At 37.4% G+C, this 27652-nt stretch overlaps 1 long non-coding RNA gene across 1 annotated transcript; it reads left to right on the forward strand.

Annotated features, from left to right (window-relative positions):
* On the forward strand, positions 1–27652 carry LOC308626072. Its single transcript, XR_014017195.1, has 3 exons — positions 1–305; positions 25678–25778; positions 27551–27652. It is a non-coding gene; the product is annotated as an uncharacterized lncRNA (long non-coding RNA).

The following is a 27652-nucleotide window of genomic DNA, read 5'->3' on the forward strand; positions in this document are numbered from 1 at the left end:
GTCTTCCACATCCCAGATTCTAGTCTTGATGCTAGGGAGCTGCTGAATAAGAAGAATAAAAACCCTGCACTTATGGAGCTTAAATTCTAGTGAGATCCTTGAAAAAACAAACAGTGAGTGATGTAGTTTCAGTAAGATTTTTGTAAGTGCTTCTTAAGTGAATACATGTCAGCATGCGTGACTGAGACCTCCACAGTTCTATCCAATACACTCTGAAAAGTCATTTCAGGAGCTTACAGACTAACTAGTGGAAAAGAAAAATGTTTTCCTAAGCTTCACACAGAGAAAGAAGCTTCTCCAAATCAGTAAGCATAAATAATATTTTACTAAAAATGTTTTTTAATTGGAATAGGAAGCTAGAGGTAGTTCTTTAAACTATGGGGACAATAGGAAAGTATTTGCAAAAATTAAGTAGAGGAATGGAAGGCATTCTTATATGTCATATATGTATATATATCATGATGGAATGATTTACACTCTTCTCTGGCCTGTAATGATTGCAACTCGCTAGAGATAAGCACTTAAAGAATAATAAGAAAAAGCATTTAGACTGATTTACAACCCTAATAGTGATAAAAGTGCAAAGCTAAAGTTGTCTGTGGTTATGGAATGAATATAGGCTAATATGCCTCATGTTTACTATTTTTATCTAATCACGACATGCAGATAGTTTTAAAAGGTATGTAGAAAACATATATATATATATATAACTATAAAACTTCATATAAAAAGAACAAAACAATTCTCCACTTTCCAATTATTTGAGTTGTTTTAAAATTTTACCATATTTCCAAATTAATATTCATTCATACAGTGTTATTTCTTCAATTACTAATTTTAGATTTGCCATTGATTTTCTCTTTCCATAGAAGAGATTTTTTTTGGTTCTCCTTCACCCTATCCTCTCTTCCTCCCAATTACTCAATATAGTTATATCACATTTTAAAATCTATTACTGTGAATAAATAAATATTATGCATTGATTATTATTGTTGTGTCAGGTAGTATACAATGTATATACTTCCTGGCACATTTACTTCATATTTATGGACATATGGTCCTGGGAAATTTACTTTTATTATTTTTTGAAAATTTATTCTCCTCTATCTTCCATTTACTCTTTTTTCTTTTAACATCTTTATTGGAGTATAATTGCTTTACAATGTTGTATTAGTTTCTGCTGTATAACAAAGTGAATCAGCTATATGTATACATATATCCCCATATACCCTCCCTCTTGCATCTCCCTCCCACCCTCCCTATCCCACCCCTCTAGGTGGTCAAAAGGCACTGAACTGATCTCCCTGTGCTATGCAGTTGCTTCTGACTAGTTATGTCTTTTACATTTGGTAGTGTATAAATGTCAATGCTACTCTCTCACTTCATCACAGCTTATGCTTCCTCCTCCCTGTGTCCTCCCCTTGTCCGTGTCTTTATTCCTGTCGTGTCCCTAGGATCATTAGAACCATTTTTTTTTTAGATTCCATATATATGTGTTAGCATACAGTATTTGTTTTTCTTTTTCTGACTTACTTCACTCTGTATGACAGACACTAGGTCCATCCGCCACACTACAAACAACTCAATTTCATTTCTTTTTATGGCTGAGTAATATTCCATTGTATATATGTGCCACATCTTTATCCATACATCTGTTGATGGACACTTAGGTTAGTTCCATGTCCTGGCTATTGTAAGTAGTGTTGCAATGAACATTGTGGTACATGTCTCTTTTTGAATTATGGTTTTCTCAGGGTATATGCCCAGTAGTGGGATTGCTGAGTCATATGGTAGTTCTATTTTTAATTTTTTAAGGAAGTTCCATACTGTTCTCCATAGTGGCTGTATCAGTTTACATTCCCACCAACAGTGCAAGAGGGTTCCCTTTTCTCCAAACCCTCTCCAGCATTTATTGTTTGTAGATTTTTTGATGATGGCCGTTCTGACTGGTGTGAGGTGATACCTCATTGTAGTTTTGATTTGCATTTCTCTAATGATTACTGATGTTGAGCATCCTTTCATGTGTTTATTGGCAATCTGTATATCTTCTTCGGAGAAATGTCTATTTAGATATTCTGCCCATTTTTGAATTGGGTTGTTCCTTTTTTTTAGATTGAGCTGCATGAGTTGCATGTATATTTTAGAGATTAATCCTTTGTCAGTTGCTTCATTGGCAAATATTTTCTCCCTTTCTAAGGGTTTTCTTTTCATCTTGTTTATGGTTTCCTTTGCTGTGAAAAAGCTTTGAAGTTTCAATAGGTCCCATTTGTTTATTTTTTTTATTTCTATTTCTCTAGGAGGTGGGTCAAAAAGGATCTTGCTGTAATTTATGTCATAGAGTGTTCATCCTCTGTTTTCCTCTAAGAGTTTTATAGTGTCTGGCTTTACATTTAGGTCTTTAATCCATTTTCACTTTCTTTTTGTATATGGTGTTAAGAAGTGTTCTAATTTCATTCTCTTACATGTAGCTGTGCAGTTTTCCCAGCGCCACTTATCAAAGAGGTTGGCTTTTCTCCATTGTATATTCTTGCCTTCTTTATCGAAAATAAGGTGACCATATGTGCGTGGGTGTATCTCTGGGCTTTCTATCTTGTTCCATTTATCTATATGTCTGTTTTTGTGCCAGGAATATACTGTCTTGATTACTGTAGCTTTGTTGTATAGTCTGAAGCCAGGGAGCCTGATTCCTCCAGCTCTGTTTTTGTTTCTCAAGATTGCTTTGGCTATTCAGGGTCTTTTGTGTTTCCATACAAATTGTGAAATTTTTTGTTCTAGTTCTGTGAAAAATGCCATTGGTAGTTTGATAGGGATTGCACTGAATCTGTAGATTGCTTTGTGTATTATAGTCATTTTCACAATGTTGATTCTTCCGATCGAAGAACATGGTATATCTTTCCATCTGTTTGTATCATCTTTAATTCTTTCATCAGTGTCTTATAATTTTCTGCATACAGCTCTTTTGTCTCCTTAGCCAGGTTTATTCCTAGGTATTTTATTCTTTTTGTTGCAGTGGTAAATGGAAGTGTTTCCTTAATTTCTCTTTCAGATTTTTCATCATTAGTGTTTAGGAATGCTAGAAGTTTCTGTGCATTAATTTTGTATCCTGCTACTTTACCAAATTCATTTGTTTAGCTCTTGTAGTTTTCCAGTAGCATATTTAGGATTCTGTGTATAGTATGTCATCTGAAAACAGTGACAGTTTTACTTCTTCTTTTCCAATTTGTATTTCTTTTTCTGCTCTGATTGCCATGGCTAGGACTTCCAAAACTATGTTGAGTAATAGGGGTGAGAGTGGACATTCTTGTCTTGTTCCTGAACATAGAGGAAATGCTTTCAGTTTTTCACCATTGAGAATGATGGTTGCTGTGGGTATGTCATATATGGCCTTTATTATGTTGAGGTAGGTTCCCTCTATGCCCACGTTCTGGCAAGTTTTTTTCATAAATGGGTGTTGAATTTTTTCAAAAGCTTTTTCTGCATGTCTTGAGATGATCATATGGTTTTTATTCTTCAATTTGTTAATATGGCCTATCACATTGATTGATTTACGTATATTGAAGAATCCTTGCACCCCTGGTATAAATCCCACTTCATCATGGTGTATGATCCTTTAAATGTGCTACATAAAATGAAAAACTTGCACAGTGAAGGAATCTATCAATAAAACAAAAACTCTGCCTACTGAAAGGGTGAAGATATTTGCAAACATCTTTGCAAAGAGGTTAATATCCAAAATATGCAAAGAACTCATATAACTCAACATCAAAAAAAACCCAAACAACCAAAACATGGGCAGACTACATGAGTAAACATTTTTCCACAGAAGACATAGAGATGTCCAGCAGGAACATAAAAAGATGCTCAACATCACTAATCATCAGGGAAATGCAAATCAAAACCATAATGATACCTCTTCATACCTGTCAGAATGGCTGTTGTCAAAAAGACCACAAAGAACTAGTGTTGACAAGGATATGGAGAAAAGGGCACATTTGTTCAGTTTTGGTGGGATTGCAAATTGGTGCAGTCACTATGGAAAAAGTACAGAGGTTCCTCAAAAAATTTAACATAGATCAACCAAACAATCCACCAATTCCACTTCTGAGTATTTTTCTAAAGAAACTAAAACACTAATTTGGAAAGATTTATTCACCTCTGTGTTCATTGCAGCATTATTCATAATAGCCAAGATATGGAATATGGAAACAATATAAGTGCCCATAGATAGATAAATGGATAAAGACTATGTGAGATATATATATATATATATATATCATAGTAATATATATGATACTTATTTACTCAAAGACTGAAATCTTTCCATTTGTGACAACATGGATGGTCATAATAATACCATAGAGGGTATTGTGCTATGCAAAATAAGGCAGATGAAGACAAATGCTGTATGATTTCTCTTGTATGTGGAATCTAAAAAAAAACAAAAAACAAAAATGAACAAACATAACAAAGCAGAGTCATAGATATAGAGAACAAATGGGTGGTTTGCCAGAAGGGCGGGGTTGGAGTGAAATATGTAAGTAAGAATAAAAGGTATAAACTTCTGGTTACAAAATAAACGAGTTACAGGAATGAAATGTACTGCTGGGGGAACATAATCATTAATATCTTTGTATGGTGACAAATGGTAGCTAGACTTATAGTGCTGATAATTTTGTAATGTATAGAAATATTGAATCACTACACCATGCATCAGGAACTAAAGATACAGGTCAATTTTTCTTTAAAAAATGAACAAACAAACTCATAGTAAAAGAGGTGAGACTTGTGGTTACCAGAGGTGGTGAGTCAGGGGAGGGGATATTGGATGGTGATCAAAAGGCACAAACTTCCAGTTATAAGATAAATAAGTACTAGGGATGTAATGTAAGGCATAATTAATATAATTAACACCACTCGATTTTATATATGAAAGATTTTAAGAGAGAAAATCCTAAATGCTCTTATCACAAGGGAAACATTTTAAATTTTTCTTTTATTTTGTATCTATATGAGATGAGATGTTTATCAAAATTATTGTGGTCATTTCATAATGTATGTAAGTCAAATCATTGTGCTGTACACCTTAAATTTATAGTGTTGTATGTCAATTATATCTCAATAAAACTGGAAGAAAATAACTAAAAATTATTTTTCTTTAGAAAAGTAACTTAAAGAAAAGAAGGAAGGAAAGCAGAGAGAGAGAAGGAAAGGGAGAGAGAAAGAAAAGTCTTTAAGGTAGTAGCATAAGAATAGATTGATAGACCAATAGAACAGAATAGAACTCAGAGAAGGAATTCATGATTATATGGGAACGTTACCATAAGGGGGCACCACAAATTAGAACATTTTAAAGAGAAAAAAATATAGTTGACAGTAACACAATCATACTAGGGGACTTTAACACCCCACTTTCACCAATGGACAGATCATCTAAAATGAAAATAAATAAGGAAACACAAGCTTTAAATGACACATTAAACAAGATGGACTTAACTGATATTTATTGGATGTTCCATCCAAAAACAAGAAAATACACTTTCTTCTCATGTGCTCATGGAACATTCTCCAGGATAGATCATATTTGGGTCACAAATCAAGCCTTGATAAATTTAAGAAAATTGAAATCATATCAAGTATCTTTTCCGACCACAATGCTATGAGGCTAGATATCAATTACAGGAAACAATCTGTAAAAAATACAAATACATGGAGGCTAAACAATACCCTACTTAATAACCAAGATATCACTGAAGAAATCAAGAGGAAATCAAAAAATACCTACAAACAAATGACAATGAAAACATGAAGAACAAAAACCTATGGGAGGAGACTTCCGGGTAAGATGGCGGAAGAGTAAGACGCGGAGATCAACTTCCTCCCCACGGATACACCAGAAATACAGCTACACGTGGAACAACTCCTACAGAACACCTACTGAACGCTGGCAGAAGGCCCCAGACCTCCCAAAAGGCAAGAAACTCCCCACATACCTGGGTAGGGCAAAGTGGAGAGATCCCCACACAGAGGATCGGTGCCGAGCGGCGCTCGCCGGCCCAAGAGGCTTGTCTGCTCGCCCGCCGGGGTGCGCAGCGCTGGAAGCTGAGGCTCGGGCTTCGGTCAGAGCGCGGGGAGAGGACTGGGGCTGGCGGCGAGAACTCAGCCTGAAGGGGGCTAATGTGCCACAGCTAGCCGGGAGGGAGTCCGGGAGAACTCTGGAGCTGCCGAAGAGGCAAGAGACTTTTTCTTCCCTCTTGGTTTCCTGGTGCGCGAGGAGAGGGGATTAAGAGCGCTGCTTGAAGGGGCTCCACAGACGGGCGCGAGTCGCGACTGAAAGCGCGGAGCCCAGTGACGGGCGTGGGACGCTGGGGCTACTGCTGCCGCCGCCAAGAAGCCTGTGTGCGAGCGCAGGTCACTGCCCACACCGCCCTTCCGGGAGCCTGTGCAGCCCGCCACTGCCGGGGTCCCGGGATCCAGGGGCGGCTTCCCTGGGAGAACGCACGGCACGCCTCGGGCTGGTGCAACGTCACGCCGACTTCTGCCACTGCAGGCTCGCCCCGCACTCCGTGCCCCTCCCTCCCGCCCGGCCTGAGTGAGCCAGAGTCCCCGAAGAGGCTGCTCCTTCAACCCTGTCCTGTCTGAGCGAAGAACAGATGCCCTCCGGCGACCTACACGCAGAGGCGGGGCCAGATCCAAAGCTGAGACCCAGGAGCTGTGAGAACAAAGAAGAGAAAGGGAAACCTCTCCCAGCAGCCTCAGAAGCAGCGGATTAAAGCTCCACAATCAACTTGATGTACCCTGCATCTGTGGAATACATGAATAGACAACACATCATCCCAAATTGAGGATCCCGGAGTCAGTGCTGTGCCTCTGAGGTGGGAGAGCCAACTTCAGGACACTGGTCCACAAGAGACCTCCCAGCTCCACATAATATCAAACGGCAAAAATCTTCCAGAGATCTCCATCTCAACATCAGCACCCAGCTTCACTCAACGACCAGCAAGCTACAGTGCTGGACACCCTAAGCCAAACAACTAGCAAGACAGGAACACAACGCCACCCATTAGCAGAGAGGTGGCCAAAAATCATAAAAAGTCCGCAGACACCCCAAAACACACCACCAGACGTGGACCTGCCCACCAGAAAGACAAGATCCAGCCTCATCCACCAGAACACAGGCACTAGTCCCCTCCACCAGGAAGCCTACACAACCCACTAAACCAACCTTAGCCACTGGGGACAGACACCAAAAACAACGGGAACTACGAACCGGCAGCCTGCAAAAAGGAGACCCCAAACACAGTAACATAAGCAAAATGAGAAGACAGAAAAACACACAGCAGGAGAAGGAGCAAGATAAAAACCCACCAGACCTAACAAATGAAGAGGTAATAGGCAGTCTACCTGAAAAAGAATTCAGAATAATGATGGTAAAGATGATCCAAGATTCTATTTCCCAGATCCAAAATCTTGGAAATAGAATAGACAAAATGCAAGAAACAGTTAACAAGGACCTAGAAGAACTAAAGATGAATCAAGCATCGATTAAAAACACAATACATGAAATAAAAAATACTCTAGATGGGATCAATAGCAGAATAACTGAGGCAGAAGAACGGATAAGTGAGGTGGAAGATAAAATAGTGGAAATAACTGCTGCAGAGCAAAATAAAGAAAAAAGAATGAAAAGAACAGAGGAGAGTCTCAGAGACCTCTGGGACAACATTAAACGCACCAACATTCGAATTATAGGGGTTCCAGAAGAAGAAGAGAAAAAGAAAGGGACTGAGAAAATATTTGAAGAGATTATAGTTGAAAACTTCCCTAATATGGGAAAGGAAATAGTTAATCAAGTCCAGGAGGCACAGAGAGTCCCATACAGAATAAATCCAAGGAGAAATACGCCAAGACACATACTAATCAAACTGTCAAAAATTAAACACAAAGAAATCATATTAAAAGCAGCAAGGCAAAAACAACAAGTAACACACAAGGGAATCCCCATCAGGATAACAGCTGATCTCTCAGCAGAAACTCTACAAGCCAGAAGGGAGTGGCAGGACATACTTAAAGTGATGAAGGAGAAAAACCTGCAACCAAGATTACTCTACCCAGCAAGGATCTCATTCAGATTTGATGGAGAAATTAAAACGTTTACAGACAAGCAAAAGCTGAGAGAGTTCAGCACCACCAAACCAGCTTTACAACAAATGCTAAAGGAACTTCTCTAGGCAAGAAACACAACAGAAGGAAAAGACCTACAATAACGAACCCAAAACAATTAAGAAAATGGGAATAGGAACATACATATCGATAATTACCTTAAATGTAAATGGACTAAATGCTCCCACCAAAAGACACAGATTGGCTGAATGGATACAAAAACAAGACCCATATATATGCTGTCTACAAGAGACCCACTTCAGACCTAGAGACACATACAGACTGAAAGTAAGGGGATGGAAAAAGATATTCCATGCAAATGGAAACCAAAAGAAAGCTGGAGTAGCAATTCTCATATCAGACAAAATAGACTTTAAAATAAAGACTACTAGAAGAGACAAAGAAGGACACTACATAATGATCAAGGGATCGATCCAAGAAGAAGATATAACAATTGTAAATATTTATGCACCCAACATAGGAGCACCTCAATACATAAGGCAAATACTAACAGCCATAAAAGGAGAAATCGACAGTAACACAATCATAGTAGGGGACTTTAACACCCCACTTTCACCAATGGACAGATCATCCAAAATGAAAATAAATAAGGAAACACAAGCTTTAAATGATACATTAAACAAGATGGACTTAATTGATATTTATAGGACATTCCATCCAAAAACAACAGAATACACATTTTTCTCAAGTGCTCATGGAACATTCTCCAGGATAGATCATATCTTGGGTCACAAATCAAGCCTTGGTAAATTTAAGAAAATTGAAATTGTATCAAGTATCTTTTCCGTCCACAATGCTATGAGACTAGATATCAATTACAGGAAAAGAGCTGTAAAAAATACAAACACATGGAGGCTAAACAATACACTACTTAATAACGAAGTGATCACTGAAGAAATCAAAGAGGAAATTAAAAAATACCTAGAAACAAATGACAATGGAGACACGACGACCCAAAACCTATGGGATGCAGCAAAAGCAGTTCTAAGAGGGAAGTTTATAGCAATACAATCCCACCTTAAGAAACAGGAAACATCTCGAATAAACAACCTAACCTTGCATCTAAAGCAATTAGAGAAAGAAGAACAAAAACATCCCAAAGTTAGCAGAAGGAAAGAAATCATAAAAATCAGATCAGAAATAAATGAAAAAGAAATGAAGGAAACGATAGCAAAGATCAATAAAACTAAAAGCTGGTTCTTTGAGAAGATAAACAAAATTGATAAACCATTAGCCAGACTCATCAAGAAAAAAAGGGAGAAGACTCAAATCAATAGAATTAGAAATGAAAAAGGAGAAGTAACAACTGACACTGCAGAAATACAAAAGATCATGAGAGATTACTATAAGCAACTCTATGCCAATAAACTGGACAACCTGGAAGAAATGGACAAATTCTTAGAAATGCACAACCTGCCAAGACTGAATCAGGAAGAAATAGAAAATATGAACAGACCAATCACAAGCACTGAAATTGAAACTGTGATAAAAAATCTTCCAACAAACAAAAGCCCAGGACCAGATGGCTTCACAGGCGAATTCTATCAAGCATTTAGAGAAGAGCTAACACCTATCCTTCTCAAACTCTTCCAAAATATAGCAGAGGGAGGAACACTCCCAAACTCATTCTACGAGGCCACCATCACCTTGATACCAAAACCAGACAAGGATGTCACAAAGAAAGAAAACTACTGGTCAATATCCCTGATGAACATAGATGCAAAAATCCTCAACAAAATACTAGCAAACAGAATCCAACAGCACATTAAAAGGATCATACACCATGATCAAGTGGGGTTTATCCCAGGAATGCAAGGATTCTTCAATATACGCAAATCTATCAACGTGATACACCATATTAACAAATTGAAGGAGAAAAACCATATGATCATCTCAATAGATGCAGAGAAAGCTTTCGACAAAATTCAACACCCATTTATGATAAAAACCCTGCAGAAAGTAGGCATAGAGGGAACTTTCCTCAACATAATAAAGGCCATATATGACAAACCCACAGCCAGCATCGTCCTCAATGGTGAAAAACTGAAACCATTTCCACTAAGATCAGGAACAAGACAAGGTTGCCCACTCTCACCACTCTTATTCAACCTAGTTTTGGAAGTTTTAGCCACAGCAATCAGAGAAGAAAAGGAAATAAAAGGAATCCAAATTGGAAAAGAAGAAGTAAAGCTGTCACTGTTTGCAGATGACATGATACTATACATAGAGAATCCTAAAGATGCTACCAGAAAACTACTAGAGTTAATCAATGAATTTGGTAAAGTTGCAGGATACAAAATTAATGCACAGAAATCTCTGGCATTCCTATATACTAATGATGAAAAATCTGAAAGTGAAATCAAGGAAACACTCCCATTTACCATTGCAACAAAAAGAATAAAATATCTAGGAATAAGCCTACCTAAGGAGACAAAAGACCTGTATGCAGAAAATTATAAGACACTGATGAAAGAAATTAAAGATGATACAAATAGATGGAGAGATGTACCATGTCCTTGGATTGGAAGAATCAACATTGTGAAAATGACTCTACTACCCAAAGCAATCTACAGATTCAATGCAATCCCTATCAAACTACCACTGGCTTTTTTCACAGAACTAGAACAAAAAATTTCACAATTTGTATGGAAACACAAAAGACCCCGAATAGCCAAAGCAATCTTGAGAACGAAAAACGGAGCTGGAGGAATCAGGCTCCCTGACTTCAGACTATACTACAAAGCTACAGTAATCAAGACAGTGTGGTACTGGCACAAAAACAGAAAGATAGATCAATGGAACAGGATAGAAAGCCCAGAGTTAAACCCACGGACATATGGTCACCTTATCTTTGATAAAGGAGGCAGGAATGTACAGTGGAGAAAGGACAGTCTCTTCAATAAGTGGTGCTGGGAAAACTGGATAGGGACATGTAAAAGTATGAGATTAGATCACTCCCTAACACCATACACAAAAATAAGCTCAAAATGGATTAAAGACCTAAATGTAAGGCCAGACACTATCAAACTCTTAGAGGAAAACATAGGCAGAACACTCTATGACATAAATCACAGCAAGATCCTTTTGGACCCACCTCCTAGAGAAATGGAAATAAAGACAAAAATAAACACATGGGACCTAATGAAACTTCAAAGCTTTTGCACAGCAAAGGAAACCATAAACAAGACCAAAAGACAACCCTCAGAATGGGAGAAAATATTTGCAAATGAAGCAACTGACAAAGGATTAATCTCCAAAATTTATAAGCAGCTCATGCAGCTCAATAACAAAAAAACAAACAACCCAATCCAAAAATGGGCAGAAGACCTAAATAGACATTTCTCCACAGAAGATATACAGACTGCCAACAAACACATGAAAGGATGCTCAACATCTTTACTCATTAGAGAAATGCAAATCAAAACTACAATGAGATATCATCTCACACCAGTCAGAATGGCCATCATCAAAAAATCTAGAAACAATAAATGCTGGAGAGGGTGTCGAAAAAAGGGAACACTCTTGCACTGCTGGTGGGAATGTGAATTGGTACAGCCGCTATGGAGAACGGTATGGAGGTTCCTTAAAAAACTACAAATAGAACTACCATATGACCCAGCAATCCCACTACTGGGCATATACCCTGAGAAAACCATAATTCAAAAAGAGACATGTACCAAAATGTTCATAGCAGCCCTATTTACAGTAGCCCGGAGATGGAAACAACCTAAGTGTCCATCATCTGATGAATGGATAAAGAAGATGTGGCACATATATACAATGGAATATTACTCAGCCATAAAAAGAAATGAAATTGAGCTATTTGTAATGAGGTGGATAGACCTAGAGTCTGTCATACAGAGTGAAGTAAGTCAGAAAGAGAAAGACAAATACTGTATGCTAACACATATATATGGAATTTAAGAAAAAAATGTCATGAAGAACATAGGGGTAAGACAGGAATAAAGACACAGACCTACTAGAGAATGGACTTGAGGATATGGGGAGGGGGAAGGGTAAGCTGTGACAAAGTGAAAGAGCGGCATGGACATATATACACTACCAAACGTAAGGTAGATAGCTAGTGGGAAGCAGCCACATAGCACAGGGAGATCAGCTCTGTGCTTTGTGACAGCCTGGAGGGGTGGGATAGGGAGGGTGGGAGGGAGACGCAAAAGGGAGGGGATATGGAAACATATGTATATGTATAACTGATTAAATTTGTTATAAAAAAAAAAAACAACAAACAAACAAAAAAAAAAAACCTATGGGACACAGTAAAAGCAGTTCTAAGAGGGAAGCTTAGAGCAATACAATCCTATCTCAAGAAAGAAGAAACATCTCAAATAAACAGCCTAACCTTACACCTAAAGCAATTAGAGAAAGAAGAACAAAAAAACCCCAAAGTTAGCAGAAGGAAAGAAATCATAAAGATCAGAGCAGAAATAAATGAAAAAGAAATGAAGGAAACGATAGCAAATATCAGTAAAACTAAAAGCTGGTTCTTTGAGAAGATAAACAAAATTGATAAACCATTCACCAGACTCATCAAGAAAAAAAAGGGAGGAGACTCAAATCAGTAGAATTATAAATGAAAAAAGAGACATAACAACTGACACTGCAGAAATACAAAGGATCATGAGAGATTACTACAAGCAGTTATATGCCAATAAAATGGACATATGGGAAGAAATGGACAAATTCTTAGAATAGCACAACCTTCTGAGACTGAACCAGAACGAAATAGAAAATATAAACAGACCAATCACAAACACTGAAAATGAAACTGTGATTAAAAAATCTTCCAACAAACAAAAGCCCAGGACAGGTGAATTCTGTCAAACATTTAGAGAAGAGCTAACAACTATCCTTCTCAAACTCTTCCAAAATATAGCTGAGGGAGGAACACTCCCAAACTCCTTCTACAAGGCCACCATCACCCTGATACCATAAGCAGACAAAGATGTCACAAAGAAAGAAAACTACAGGCCAATATCACTGATGAACATAGATGCAAAATCCTCAACAAAATACTAACAAAAAGAATCCAACAGCACATTAAAAGTATCATACACCATGATCAAGTGGGCTTTATCCCAGGAATGCAAGGATTCTTCAATATACAAAAATCAATCAACGTGATACACCATGTTAACAAATTGAAGAATAAAAACCATATGATAATCTCAATAGATGCAGAAAAAGCTTCTGACAAAATGCAACACCCATTTATGATAAAAACCCTGCAGAAAGTAGGCATACAGGGAACTTACCTCAACATAATAAAGGCCAAATATGACAAACCCACAGCCAACATCGTCCTCAATGATGAAAAACTGAAACCATTCCACTAAGATCAGGAATAAGAAAAGGTTGCTCACTCTCACCACTATTATTCAACATTGGTTTGGAAGTTTAAGCTACATCAATCAGAGAAGAAAAAGAAATAAAAGGAATCTGAATTGGAAAAGAAGAAGTAAAGCTGTCACTGTTTGCAGATGACATGATACTATACATAGAGAATCCTAAAGATGCTACCAGAAAACTACTAGAGCTAATCAATGAATCTGGTAAACTAGCAGGATACAAAATTAATGCACAGAACACTACTGCATACCTATACATTAATGATGAATAACCTGAAAGTGAAATTAAGGAAATACTCCCATTTACCATTGCAACAAAAAGAATAAAATACCTAAGAATGAACCTACCTAAGGAGAAAAAAGACCTGTATGCAGAAAACTATAAGACACTGAAGAAAGAAATTAAAGATGATACAAACAGATAGACGGATATACTATGTTCTTGGAGTGGAAGAATCAGCATTGTGAAAATGACTATAATACCCAAAGCCATCTACACGTTCAATGCAATCCCTATCAAACTACCAATGGCATTTTTCACAGAACTAGAACAGAAAATTTTACAATTTGTATTGAAACACAAAACACCCTGAATAGACAAAGCAATCTTAAGAAAGAAAAACGGTGTTGGAGGAATCAGGCTCCTTGACTTCAGACTATGCTACAAAGCTACAGTAATCAAGATAGTATGGTACTGGCACAAAAACAGACATATAGATCAATGGAACATGATAGAAAGCCCAGAGATAAACCTATGCACATATGGTCACCTTATATTTGATAAAGGACATAAGAATATACAATGGAGAATAGACAGCCTCTTTGATAAGTGGTGCTGGGAAAACTGGACAGCTACATGTAAAACAATAAAATTAGAACACTTCCTAACACCATACACAAAAAGAAACTCAAAATGGATTAAAGACCTAAATGTAAGGACAGACACTATAAAACTTTTAGAGGAAAACATAGGCAGAACACTCTATGACATAGAACACTGCAAGATCCTTTTTGACCCACCTCCTAGAGAAATGGAAATAGAAACAAAAATAAACAAATGGGAACTAATGAAACTTAAAAGCTTTTGCACAGCAAAGGAACAATAAACAAGACAAAAAGACAACCCTCAGAATGGGGAAAATATTTGCAAATGAAGGAAGTGACAAAGGATTAATCTCCAAAATATACAAGCAGCTCATGCAGCTCAATATCAAATATCAAAAATATCAATATCAAGAAAACAAATAACCCAATGTATTTAGGGCAGAAGACTTTAATAGACATTTCGCCAAAGAAGATATACAGATTTCCAACAAACACATGAAAGAATGCTCAACATCATTAATCATTAGAGAAATGCAAATCAAAACTACAGTGAGGTATCACCTCACACCAGTCAGAATGGCCATCATCAAAAAATCTACAAACAATAAATTCTGGGGAGGTGTGGAGAAAAGGGAGCCCTCTTGCACTGTTGGTGGAAATGTTAATTAATACAGCCACTATGGAGAACAGTATGGAGGTTCCTTAAAAAACTACAAATAGAACTACCATATGACCCAGTAATCCCACTACTGGGCATATACCCTGAGAAAACCATAATTCAAAAAGAGTCATGTACCACAATGTTCACTGTGGCTCTATTTACAATAACCAGGACATGGAAGCAACCTATGTGTCCATCAACAGATGAATGGATAAAGAACATGTGGCACTTATATACAATGGAATATTACTCAGCCATAAAAAGAAACGGAATTGAGTTATTTGTAGTGAGGTGGATGGACCTAGAATCAGTCATACAGAGTGAAGTAAGTCAGAAAGAGAAAAACAAATACCGTATGCTAAAACCTATATATGGAATCTAAAAAAAAAAAAAAAGAAAAAAAAGAGGTTGTGAAGAACCTAGGGGCAGGATGGGAATAAAGACGCAGACCTACTAGAGAATGGACTTGAGGACACCCGAAGTTTGAAGGGTAAGGTGGGACAAAGTGAGAGAGTGGCATGGACATATATACACTACCAAATGTAAAATAGATAGCTAGTGGGAAACAACCGCATAGCACAGGGAGATCAGCTCAGTGCTTTGTGACCACGTAGAGGGGTGGGATAGGGAGGGTGGGAGGGAGGCAGATGCAAGAGGGAGGAGATATGGGGATATATGTATATGTATAGCTAATTCACTTTGTTATAAAGCAGAAAGTAACACACCGTTGTAAAGCAATTATAGTCCAATAAAGATATTGAAAGAAAAAAAAAAGCACAGGTACACATAAAGCAGCCTATAGAATTTACTGGGATGCATACATATCTAAGAACATATATTAAACGCATTAAAGTGAATCTCTGTGATGGAGACGGACAGTAAGAATGGGAACTGGGAAGAAGGGAGAAACCAAAAATAGTCCAGAAGAGAGCCTTGCACTGAAGTGGGCCATAATCAGAGACGTATAAGGATCTCAACCCTGGGCACCAAACTTTCTACCAAAAAAAAAAAAAAAAAAGTAAATTCTTGGACAGCACCCAAATCTACCAAAGCAGAATCTTTGGCCATGCAGCACAAGAATTTGCATTTTTAACAAGTTCCCAAGGCCATTCTTATGCTGCTGAAATTTGAGCTTAGAATTTGGGATTTGAGCTGAGAATTTGGGACGCAAGATTTCAGATTCACTGCTTGTTCTGCCAGCAATATACTCTGACCCACACAGTTTCCTAGGTTTCCTTTTTTCTCTAGGTTTCCTTTACTTCCTCATTCATTACCTAAACCTTATCTGACCTGACTCTTCAGGGAGAATATGTTTTCTTATATGTGCAAGCATTTTGAAAACTTAGTGAAATGATCATTAGATTTAAGTAAAATTTATGGATAAACTAAGGAGTCCACAACTCAGTTATACTCTGTCCAATTTCTAAAATAAAACAAAACAGAGGCATATCTTGCAGAATTTGTTAAATGGGAATAGTTAATTAAAAAATTGTGAGATGTGTGCTAAAAATAAGCCAAGCATAGAAGAGAAAAGAAAGCAGTGTTAGGCAATTCCAACAGATGTGAGAATGTTTATCTTATAGAAGGAAACTACACGGAGAGCCCATGCTTTGGAACACTAGGATTTTGGACATCAGAGGCTTATTTTCACTTTATAGCTTGGAAATACGCAATTTACCAGAATAAATGACATTGCTTGAAACAATTTTTTTCGGGAAGAAAAAGATTGCTTCTTATCTTTCCTAATCTAGGTAGGGAAATGGCATTACTATTCCCTTTATTTCCCAACCCAGTTATGTATTCACTTTCTAAAATATCATACAAATGCATCATACCATCCTGAAATCACACACTATATAGCAGCATTTCTCCACTGAAGGTGATTTTCCCCTCCCTCTCTCAGGGACAGCTGGCACTGTCTGGGGGCGTTTTTGGTTGTCAGAGCTGGGGAGGTGGGTGTTGCTATTGGCATCTACTTGGTAGGGACCAGGGATGCTGCTAAACATCTTGCAATTCATCGGACAGCACCTGCAACAAAACATTAACTTGCCTAAATGTCTGCATTGCCACTGTTGTGAAGCCCTGTTGTACAGTATTACATCATCATTCTATTTAGATCATGCCTAATCCTAAAGAGCTCTCTAGGAAAAATCGAGTAAATTCTCCTACATTTGTTTTACAGACAAGATTATAGTATCAAATATATGTGTCTGACTGTCCATATATCCAATCATCTATCTGACTGTTTTTCATTTACTCAACCACTGTACATTTCACTGTCTAGTCTCTACCAAGGATCGTGCAAAGTACTTCAAAATCAAGGAAGGCTAAGACCCAGTCTTTGCTTTGGAGATAATATCAGTTTACTCAGAAAGGCATGTCGAAGAGTGTTATAATATAATATGATAAATGCTATAAAAAAGCGTGGTACAAGTAACTGACATAGAGAAGAGAATAATTATATGTTGCTATAGCATATAAATAAAATATGACAAAGCATCATAGCATTTTATGTTAGATAAATTTAACATATATAGATATAAATATAAATGACAAAAATTTCATCATCTTAATTAATTTTGCATTTTCTTAAGAACTGATTACTCTCTTCTGGAAGTTCTCCAAATAGTTTCTGAACATGTGTGGTGTCCTGTCTGTTAACATGCTACAGGGGATGATCAGCACAATGATACATGTCACATATAAGGTAAGATTAAAGAGACTTCCTCTGGAAAAGCAGCAGGAGGAGAACAAGTTTTTGTGTCCATGAGCATCCAAAGAATGAACCATCAGTATGTTAAAGGATTCAAAGACTCAAAGGAAGGAAAAGTATCATCTTACATTTCAAAAGAGGGGAAAAGACTGAGAATATGGCCCATAATATATTCAATATGTGACTCTGTGGATTTGGAAAGTCTCTGTAAAAAGGATAGACTCTTTCCTACTTACTTCAAAAGCCACTCATCAAAGTTTTATTACTGCAAATCTCCATTCCATTTTTTTCCCAAATTTGTAAAAATTGAGTTGAAAGTTGCCACTCAAATCTATGAGTAATGTTCTCCATTAGTTTGTGTTTTTTTGTAAATAACTTGGAGATAAAGTTGCCATATGGGAAGAAGGACTCCAACGTCTTGTGGTATAATAAGTTTCAAGTAAGGAATCTCTGAGGAGGAAGTGGTACAGGAAGCCGAGAGGGTCGGAGCTGACCAGGAGCACAGGGAGAGACTCTGTGCTTTCAGGATTTCCAGAGAAGAGATGATGGAAACCCCTTTACCCAGAAATCCCACAGTGGCTCTGCCACAAGTCATAAAAGTGCGAACTTCAAAAGAGTTTTCTGAGTCTGAAAAATATGCTCCTTTTTTTCTAAGCCCGTGTGATGAGATGGTTCCCGTGTTTACTGATAGTATACTCATTGTCTTTAATGCCAGGCTTATTGAAACTTTAATATTCTTGCCTCACAAAGAAAAGTGAGTTCAAAGCAGTATAAGAAAATGGATTCAAGGATTGAACGTGTGTGTCATAAGCTGATGTGTTTCCTGAGATATCTGATCAGAGTCAATAAAATGTTAAAGACTTTGACATAAAGCAGGCATATGGAACAACTGATGTATGTAATTTCCTTTTTTCTCACTGGGAAAAGTCATAACTGTACTGTCACAGTTTCTTCAAAGGGATAGACGTGAATTTAGATACTTTTCAAGGAAGAAAAATGTGTCCTGTACCAGAGAAATTGCTACTCTAAGTTGATTTCTAAAGATATATTTATAAATTTTACTTTTGTATGTTACTTTCAGAAAGTGCTTTTAGTATTAGCTCTTATTCATTGTGTAAATTGATGTGCCATTCTACTGAAACATACTCCCACGTGAACATGAGAAGTTGATCTGGCATACTGAAGGTAAAAAGCTAAAGCATGTAACATTCTAGAACGTCATATGCTGAGAAGGAAAAGTCAATGTGTGAGGAAACCTCTGAGGCCAAAAGGCGGATAAAGATAGCAAATAATTTTCACACGTGCAATCTAATTTATAAGCTGTACAAACCCCAGGAAGGAAAAAAAATATATGTTTTGTGTCAATGTACTTCATAGACTTTTTTATCTCCCAGGAAACAGAAATGTCATGATGAAAGTCAAGAACAATAAAATAGATAACCAAGTTATCCAAGTCATACACCCCAAATCCTTAGGAATTGTGGTAGAAGAAGTAGAAAGGGAACAAATGATTCCTGGCCTGAATCTGCACTCTCTAAATCATGCTATCAATTTCTTTCTTTATTTTTCTTAAACACTTTTTTTCTGATTGAAAGAAAGAAAAAGAAAAAAACAAAAGAAAATGAAGAAAATAAAAACGTATTGCTACCACCTAGAGCTTAAAGTCTATTCCTCCAAAAATATTTTCATCTTAATGTTAACTAAAGAATAATTGCAGATGGTAACGCCAACTTTTCAGACATGCTCAGTGAATCTTGACCCTGGACAGCTGGTGCCAGCTTCCTACCATTTATAGCAACGTTGAGAAGCCCGCTAAGGCATCCCAGATAGGGGATGAGAAAAGGTGAGGGAGAGGGAAAAGAAGAGGAAGAGAGAAAGAAGGGGAGGATTTGTTCAAACTTAAATTTAAACATACTATGAAATGAAATTAAATAAGATGAAGCTGATAGTTTTTGGAGCATCAGCCCTCAGCATGTGAGGAGGGGTCTTCCAGGAACATTGAAACCACATTCTATAGATGGTCCCTTACTTCATCTGGTTAGTATTATGTTAATTTCATCTAAGAAGAAGAATGTTACAGGCCCTTATGCTAAAGAAGTACATGGAGACTCTAGTACTGATGGCCGGACAAAGGACAATGTGTGTGTGTACCTGCTGATTTGCTTATTTTTAAGATAATAATAATTGGTAACTTTTGTTAACTGTTTCCTATATCCCATGCTGAGAGCTGAAAGTATTATTTCATTAATTTTTTTCCCACCCATTTAATAGACAAGGAAACTGTGGAGTAGAAATGGAAAGGTATAGCCAATAGTTGCAAAATGGCAGAGCTTGGGTCCAAACACAGGTTCATCTGCAGTGACCCCAAACCCAGGGCCACTACACTCAAGCACACTTCCCCAGCCCCTACCACTCTCCCCCCAAAACTGTGTGGACCCAATGATTTGAAGAATATCTTTCAAAGCATAAAATTTCCAAAACAATATATACTTAATATTAATGAATTGTTAACAAATTCTGGGATATTATTGAAAATACGTACTCTTTGGAAAGGGAAGTGAAGACTCTGATAGAGCCAGGTGGCATTGATTAATAGTCTCCTCATAAAGTAAAACAGCTTCAACCCTTTGGTGGGGATGGGTAATGGCATATCTGCTTTACAAGTTTATTATATTTTATTGCATCCTCTCTATATCATATTTTGAATAGACATAATGTCACGGAATCTAAATTATGGTAATTCCTGGTCCAATAGTCTTTCAAATATAGCAATGTGGTTCTAAAGACATTGATAATACATAAACAGAAAATGCAGTGCTTGGACTTACAAGTTATAAGTATCTTAACCTCTTCAAATAATTTGAAGCCCTTGTTAGTAGCAAAAGGCCTTTTACTGCGCCTATACAGATCTTACTGGGTTAAAAAATAAATTGCTCTGTTCTGTACTCACTGACAATAATTTCTGAGATATAACATTGATTTGAAAAAAGAATAGCAAGTCGTTGCTGTCTCATGGGTATAGAATTTCAGTTTTTCAAGATGAAAAGAGTTTTGGAGATCGGTTGCGAACAGTGTGAATGTATTTAATACTACTGACCTGTACACTTAAAAATAGTTAAGGTGGTAAATTTTATGTTATGTGTCTTTTACCACAGTTAAAAATAAAATAAAATAAAATTTTAAAATGAAAAAAAGGAAAACATCGGCCTCAGGTCAGATTGTTCTCTCACGGCCTCGTCACCTGCCCCACTCTCGGCCCTCCCTTAACATCATAAACTCAGCATGGGGGAGGAACAAGTTTCCAACATAATTATTAGTACTTTTAACAAGTGTCAGTGATCCAGCTGCTTATTATCAAGTTGCTGGGATTTCCATAGTTACTATAAATACTGCAGAATTATTTGTTTTCAGAGCTGGTGGATAAAAAAAAGGATCTCCTCTCACTCTAGTTTTACTTTTCTTACTAGAATTTTATCTGCATTTCTCTAGGACTTCTCCTAGTAGATGTCAGTCTTGATCATCACTCCCAAGAATTTTCTCCAATATTTTTTTAACATAGTTGCCAAAGAGGGGAAGACATCAAATTGAATGCCTATTGCTTGGCACATTCCAAGAAAGAGATGTGAACAGATTCTTTTTGTTTCATGAGGAGCTGAGAGGCAGATTAGTTGTTTCTTTGTAGACACTTGGGCTGTTTCTCGCTAAGCAGCAGTTCTCTGGCTAAGCACACCGTGCACCTTCTGGTCAGAAGCCAGTTTTGGCAGATCAAAGGAGGAGTCCCTTGACAAACCAATCTTTAGTCAGTTGACCACAGAGGACATGGGGTAGTCTAGTCTCCAGAGCCCAGGCTACCCCTTTCCAGTGGAGATTAAGACTAATATAAAATTCCAAGTGCAACAGTGCTGCTCAGAAAATGTATACTTTCTAACTTAATCAAAACCCAGCTTTATTATGGTTCCTCCTACTGGGAAATATTTCTTTTGGCTTTACTCTAAGAAACAATTGCCTAGAATGGGATTCCCATTCTGCTAGAGTCAAACTCAACTGTACTGTTGATCCTAGAGTTTGACCTGTTTAGAGAGCCAGAGCTGGAAATAGACGATCAGGGAAAAGCAGCAGTTTTCTCGAGCTACACACTGGAACACACATGCTTCATCAGCAGCTTCACTGACCTAACTTCTCCTTCGAGAATCTTGCCTGACTTTGAGGGGTCTGTTTTCAGGAGGTGACTGAAGACTTGGCAGGCTGGTTCTCACTTACTGTAATCGAGTCAGACAATTAAATTGCCTCCCAGTTACTGAAAATGTAAACCACATACACTGTATGTAGGTCACAGCATTCCAGTGGTGCGTGTCCGGTATAGTGACTTAATGCCTGGATATGGACCGCTCTTTGAGTCAAAGCAGCATAGCCTGCTGGCTCAGCTGTGCAAATGCATGCAGCAAGGGCAACACCAAAGGTCTGTAGCTTTGGAAGATGTCCTAGAATCGGCGCTCCAACACATGGATTTATTTAGACAAAACAATGTGTCAGCTTATCATCATGCTGCAATTTTTGGATAGCTTTCCTTAAAATCCTAAAGTGAAATGTGTTTATTAATGAGCCCCTTCCTTTACACACAACCCTTATAAACCCCCATGTTTTCCCCAAACCAAAGTTGTACTCAGAGATGTAAAATAAAACACTTTTACACCAGTAGAGAATCTAAAGTAAAACTAACAAAGATGTCAGCCTCAGTGTGTGATGTTAGTTAGACTTTGGAGAAAGTGGACTTCGTTACATTATTGCAACTGGGGAAAAGGATTGTGTATATGTTCAACCTGACAATATGAACGCCAGTACAGTCAGCTGATTACTGTTAATACAGTGGTGATGAAAAAATAGGTTTTATAATCAATCTTACTCTCAGAAGAATGACTGTTTTCACTGTATTAGGATATCTTATCTCCGAAACAGACTACAAACAATAGGCTGTTAAAAGTTTTCCTTAAAAAAATTCCTTGATCCGTTTTTGGATTTTCCATGGCAAACCTTCAATCTTCAGATTCTATCCTTCTCCAACTCCTCATGCTTTTTGACATCTGGCTCCATCATCAAGTGTTGCATGTTTAAAGAATGCAATTTTCCTAGTCTAACAAAAGCAGAATTACCAAGATATGTGTGTGTGCGTGTGCACACATGTGTGTGTGTGCATGTGCTCCAGGAATGTTCCCTGCAAAAGCATCCTAATGGATCCTTATTTAAATCCTTTTCCCCATGCTTAGCAAACCATGCTTTTAGAATTATATTAACTGTTTAATGAGGAAATCCAGTGTTTTCCTGGTGAGCTTGCTCTTAGGTAGCCCTACTTCTATTTGGGGTATTCTGGTTATGAGATTATCTTGGGCAGCACCAGTCTTTCTCCAATAGAGGAAGGTTAAGAGAAAAGGTATGTGGACACCCATATGTAAAACACTGAGATGAGGGCATTCCTTCACACCAGATAAAAAAAAAATAAACTCAAATGGTTTAAAGATCTAAATGTGAGGGCGGAAACCATAAAATTAGAAGAGAACATAGGAGGAGCACTCTGACATAAATCGTGGCAATATTTTTTTGGATCAGTCTCCTAAGGAAAAGGAAATAAAAGCAAAAATAAACAAAAGGGACCTAATTAAAATTAAAGGCTTTTGCACAGCAAAGGAAACTATTGACAAAATGAGAAGACAACCTACTAAATGGGAGAAAATATTTGCAAATGATATGACCATGACTGACAAGGGGTTAATGTCCAAAATATACAAACAGCTCATACAACTCAGTATCAAAAAGACCAAACAACCCAATCAAAAAATTGGCAGAAGACCTGAATAGACATTTTCCAAAGAAGGAATACAGATGGCCAATAGGCACATGAAAAGATGCTCAGTATTGGTAATTATTAGAGAAATGCAAATCAAAACAACAATGAGATATCGCCTCACATGGGTCAGAAGAGCAGTCATCAAAAAACCTGCAAATAACAAATGCTGGAGGGGATGTGGAGAAAAGGGAACGCTCTTGCACTGTTGGTGGGAATGTAAATTGGTGCAGCCACTATGGAGAACAGTATGGAGGTTCCTCACAAAAGTAAAATTAGAACTACCATGTGATCCAGCAATTTTGCTCCTGGATACATATATGCAAAAAATGAAAACACTAATCTGAAAAGACATATTTACTCCAATGTTCATAGCACCCAATATTTACAGTAGTCAACATGGAAGCAGCCCATCAACAGATGACTGGTTAAGATGTGGTATATACAATGAAATATTACTCAGCCATAAAAAAGAATAAAATTCTGCCATTTGCAGGAACATGGATGGACCTAGAGGGTACTGTGCTTAGTGAAATAAGTCAGACAAAGACAAACACTGCATGATATCACTTATATGTGGAATCTAAAAAGTAATACAAATGAATGTGTATGCAAAACAGAAACAAAGTCACAGACATCCAAAACAAACTTGTGGTTACCAAAGGGGAGAGGGAAGGGGGAGGGACAAATTAGGGGTATGGTATTAACAGATACAAACTACTATTTATAAAATAGATAAGCAATAAGGATTTACTATAGAGCACAGGGAATTATAGCCATTATCTTGTAAAAACCTATAATGGAATATAATCTTCAAAACTACTGAGTCACTATGCTGTATACCTGAGACTAATATAATATTGTAAATAAATTATACTTCAGTTTAAATAAAGAGAGTGAGAGACGGTATAAACATGTGAGACTGGCTATTTTTCTGCCACCAACTTTTATTGCTTCCATTTTGAGTGTCTCAAAAGGGTATAAAATTTCTTAACTCTGAAGCAGTAGATGCACGCCAGTTCCACCTCTTTAGAGCTAGCTCAAAGCCTCTTGAGGCTTCCTTCACTCAGACTGTGCAGCCAAGCGCTCCATGAAAAAGTTGCACATTGGATTATTTCCAAGTATATTTCTTGACACAATGATAGGAGAAAGTGCAACACTGATGTAAAAATCTAGTTATTATTCCAGGTCCATTTCCACTGAATCATTTAAATTTTTAAATTTCTATTTTAAAATATTCATTGTTTATAGAGGCAGTATGTGGTGTTTGAGGCAGTGATGGAGTAACATGGGTAATATGTGAATGTCCTACAATTTAGATCAACTGACAAATATACACAAAGAGCTCATAAAATCTTAGAATACATATCATTAAAATCAAGGTTCTTCTTTCTATGAAACCTCAACAAGATTCTATGTTATTCTTGTTATACAGAATTTTTTGTTATTCAGTTCTTTGTTATAAAGAAGCTCTTATATATCAAACTTGAATAAAGGCATAAATAGTCAAAGTTATTACATACATTATAATACTGAAAATTAGTTTAAAATGCTTTTATGATGAAGAATTTTAAAAGATGCCAGGATGTCAAATATTTTACTCCCTCCTCCAAAATCCCCCAAACACAGAGCATACTGTCTCATATATTACCCATAAACTCAATGAAAAAAGTTCTTATTCACAATAGGAATGAATATGTAAATACCCAATCTTACCCTTAATGAGACACATTACCAATTTTTAAAAAACTATACGTTAGTCAACTATTTACAGGAAAATTTGAATAAGAAATAAAATGTTCTTATTTGAAAAGATGTTAACAACTCTTCCCAACTTATAAAGTGCTCTAATATTAACAAAATCCCAGTGAAACACTTTAAGCAAAAATGACAAAACTATACAATTCATCTGGAAGAACCAGATTTGCACCCATTCCTGAAAAGCATGTCCAGAGGCTGGCGCCATTGCTCTTTGTTGGGGGCATGGCTCTGTTCATGCAGAGGAAGGTCTCACCTGAGCGGATGGCAGACTCCAAAGACAGATGATCAAACAGAATTGGAAACTGTGTGATAAAATAAACTTCAATTCCAGGAAGGCAAGCAGAATTGGTGGTAAAGGAAAGAGAAGGAGACATCAAGTCCATCCCAAGAGGCATGGCAGAAACCTCCAAATCCTAGAAGTGGAGAGAAAATGTAAGTGGGAAATAGTAAATAGAAAATGATCTGTGGAAACTGTCTAAACTAGATCCTGCTTCTTGTCACTCAGCTAATCAGGATGGAGCATGTGAGTGGCTTGGCAGAGATATCTAACTAAGAACGAGCAGGGGAAAAGGAGAAATTTAGGACTGAGAAGAGAGGGTGACTATGATTTGTTAAAACACTTTAACAAAGCCATGTTAATTCCAGCAGCATGAAACAAGTGCAAGGACAGACAGATTCCAGTAATGATAAATATAAAACAGAATAAGCATCACAATTTAGCCTCACCCACAAGTGTTGAAAGAACTGGTTAGTGATTTCTATCTCACAATTCATCATAAGATAAAATACATTTCAAAGGGCAAGAAGAATTAACTATGTTTAAAAACAAATGAAACAAACAAGAAAAGGAAATAGAAGTTTACTAATTCTAACACCTATTAATGGAGTGCTTACTGTGCAGCATTGCTATTCTGGGTGTCTGGGATACGACAGCAAACAAAACTGATGAAAGTGCTTGCCTTGGTGGAGCTTATATTGTGATGGAGAGAGACATGCTATGAATGAATAGACAAGTAGAATCAACGCTATGTCCAGAGGGGCGAGGGTGAAAGAGCTTTACAGGCAGAGGGCATAGCAGTACAAAGGCCCTGTGATGAGAGCATTCCTGGTGGGCAGGGGACAGAAAGGTGCTCAGTGTGGCTGGAGTGAATGAGTAAGGGGCAGGATGGTGGGAGATGAGATCACAGGCACAGAATGACAGGGTATCAGGACAGACTGTAGGACACAGGAGGTCACTGTGAGGACACGTGCCTTTATTCTGACTGAAACAGGAAATCACTGAAGGGTTTAAAGCAGAAGAGTGGGATCATCTGACCTACATTTTAAAAATATCTCTCTGTCTACTGAAGTGAGAATAGACCAGAAGGAAGCAAGAATGGGCATTATTTAGAGAAATTTATGTGAGAGATGATGGTGAGAAGTATTCAGATTATGAGTGCATTTTAAAGGAAGAGCCAACAGGATTTGAGGACAAACTCAATGTGACAAAAAGAGAGAACCCAAGATTATTCCACGTTTTTGGCCAGAGCAACTGGAAAGATGAGATGTCATTTACTGAGATGGGAACTCTGTGGGAGGACCACTTGGGACATGATTAGCAGTTCAATTTGGACACTTTAGTTTGAGATTCTGATTAGATGTCCGGTAGAGATATCAAGTGGACCCTTGGCTATAATCTGCAGTTTGGGAAAGAGGTCTGGATTGGAGATATAAGTATTAGAGTTTTCAGAATACAGATACAGATATAGAAAATGGTTTAAAAATCTTGAAATGTGAGTAACTAAACATGAGAAAAGAACCAACGACTGAGCCTTGGAGCAGAGGTTGAGGAAATGAGAATAAATCAACAAAGGAGACTGAAAAAAAGCCACTACTGAAGTAGGAGGATAATCAGGAAAGTGTAATGCTTTTGAAGCCAAGAAGAGAAAAAAATAAGTGTTTCAAGGAGGAGGGGTCAGTTGAGCCCAAGTTTCCAGAGAGGTCAAGTGAGATGAGAACAGAGAATTGTACGTTGCATTCTGAAGACTGGAAGATATGGTTATAGAGGGAAGGGCTGTTTTGGTGGAACAAAACCTGATTGGAGTGGTTCAAGAGAGATTGAAAACAATGGGGAGTTTTGCTATATAGGGTAACAGAAAAGAATAATATCTGCAGGGAGATATGGATTCAGAAGAGAAATTTTGGTTTCCTTGGTTGTTTTTTAGGAGGAGAGAAATTACATGTGTTTGCCAACAGGAATTACATAGTGGAGAAGAAAAAAAGTTGACGCTGCAGGGGAAAGAAGAAAAGTTACTGAAACAGTGACC

The sequence above is a fragment of the Mesoplodon bidens genome (assembly GCF_964165515.1).
Source record: "Mesoplodon bidens genome assembly, chromosome: 12".
NCBI classification, from domain to species: Eukaryota; Metazoa; Chordata; class Mammalia; order Artiodactyla; family Ziphiidae; genus Mesoplodon; species Mesoplodon bidens.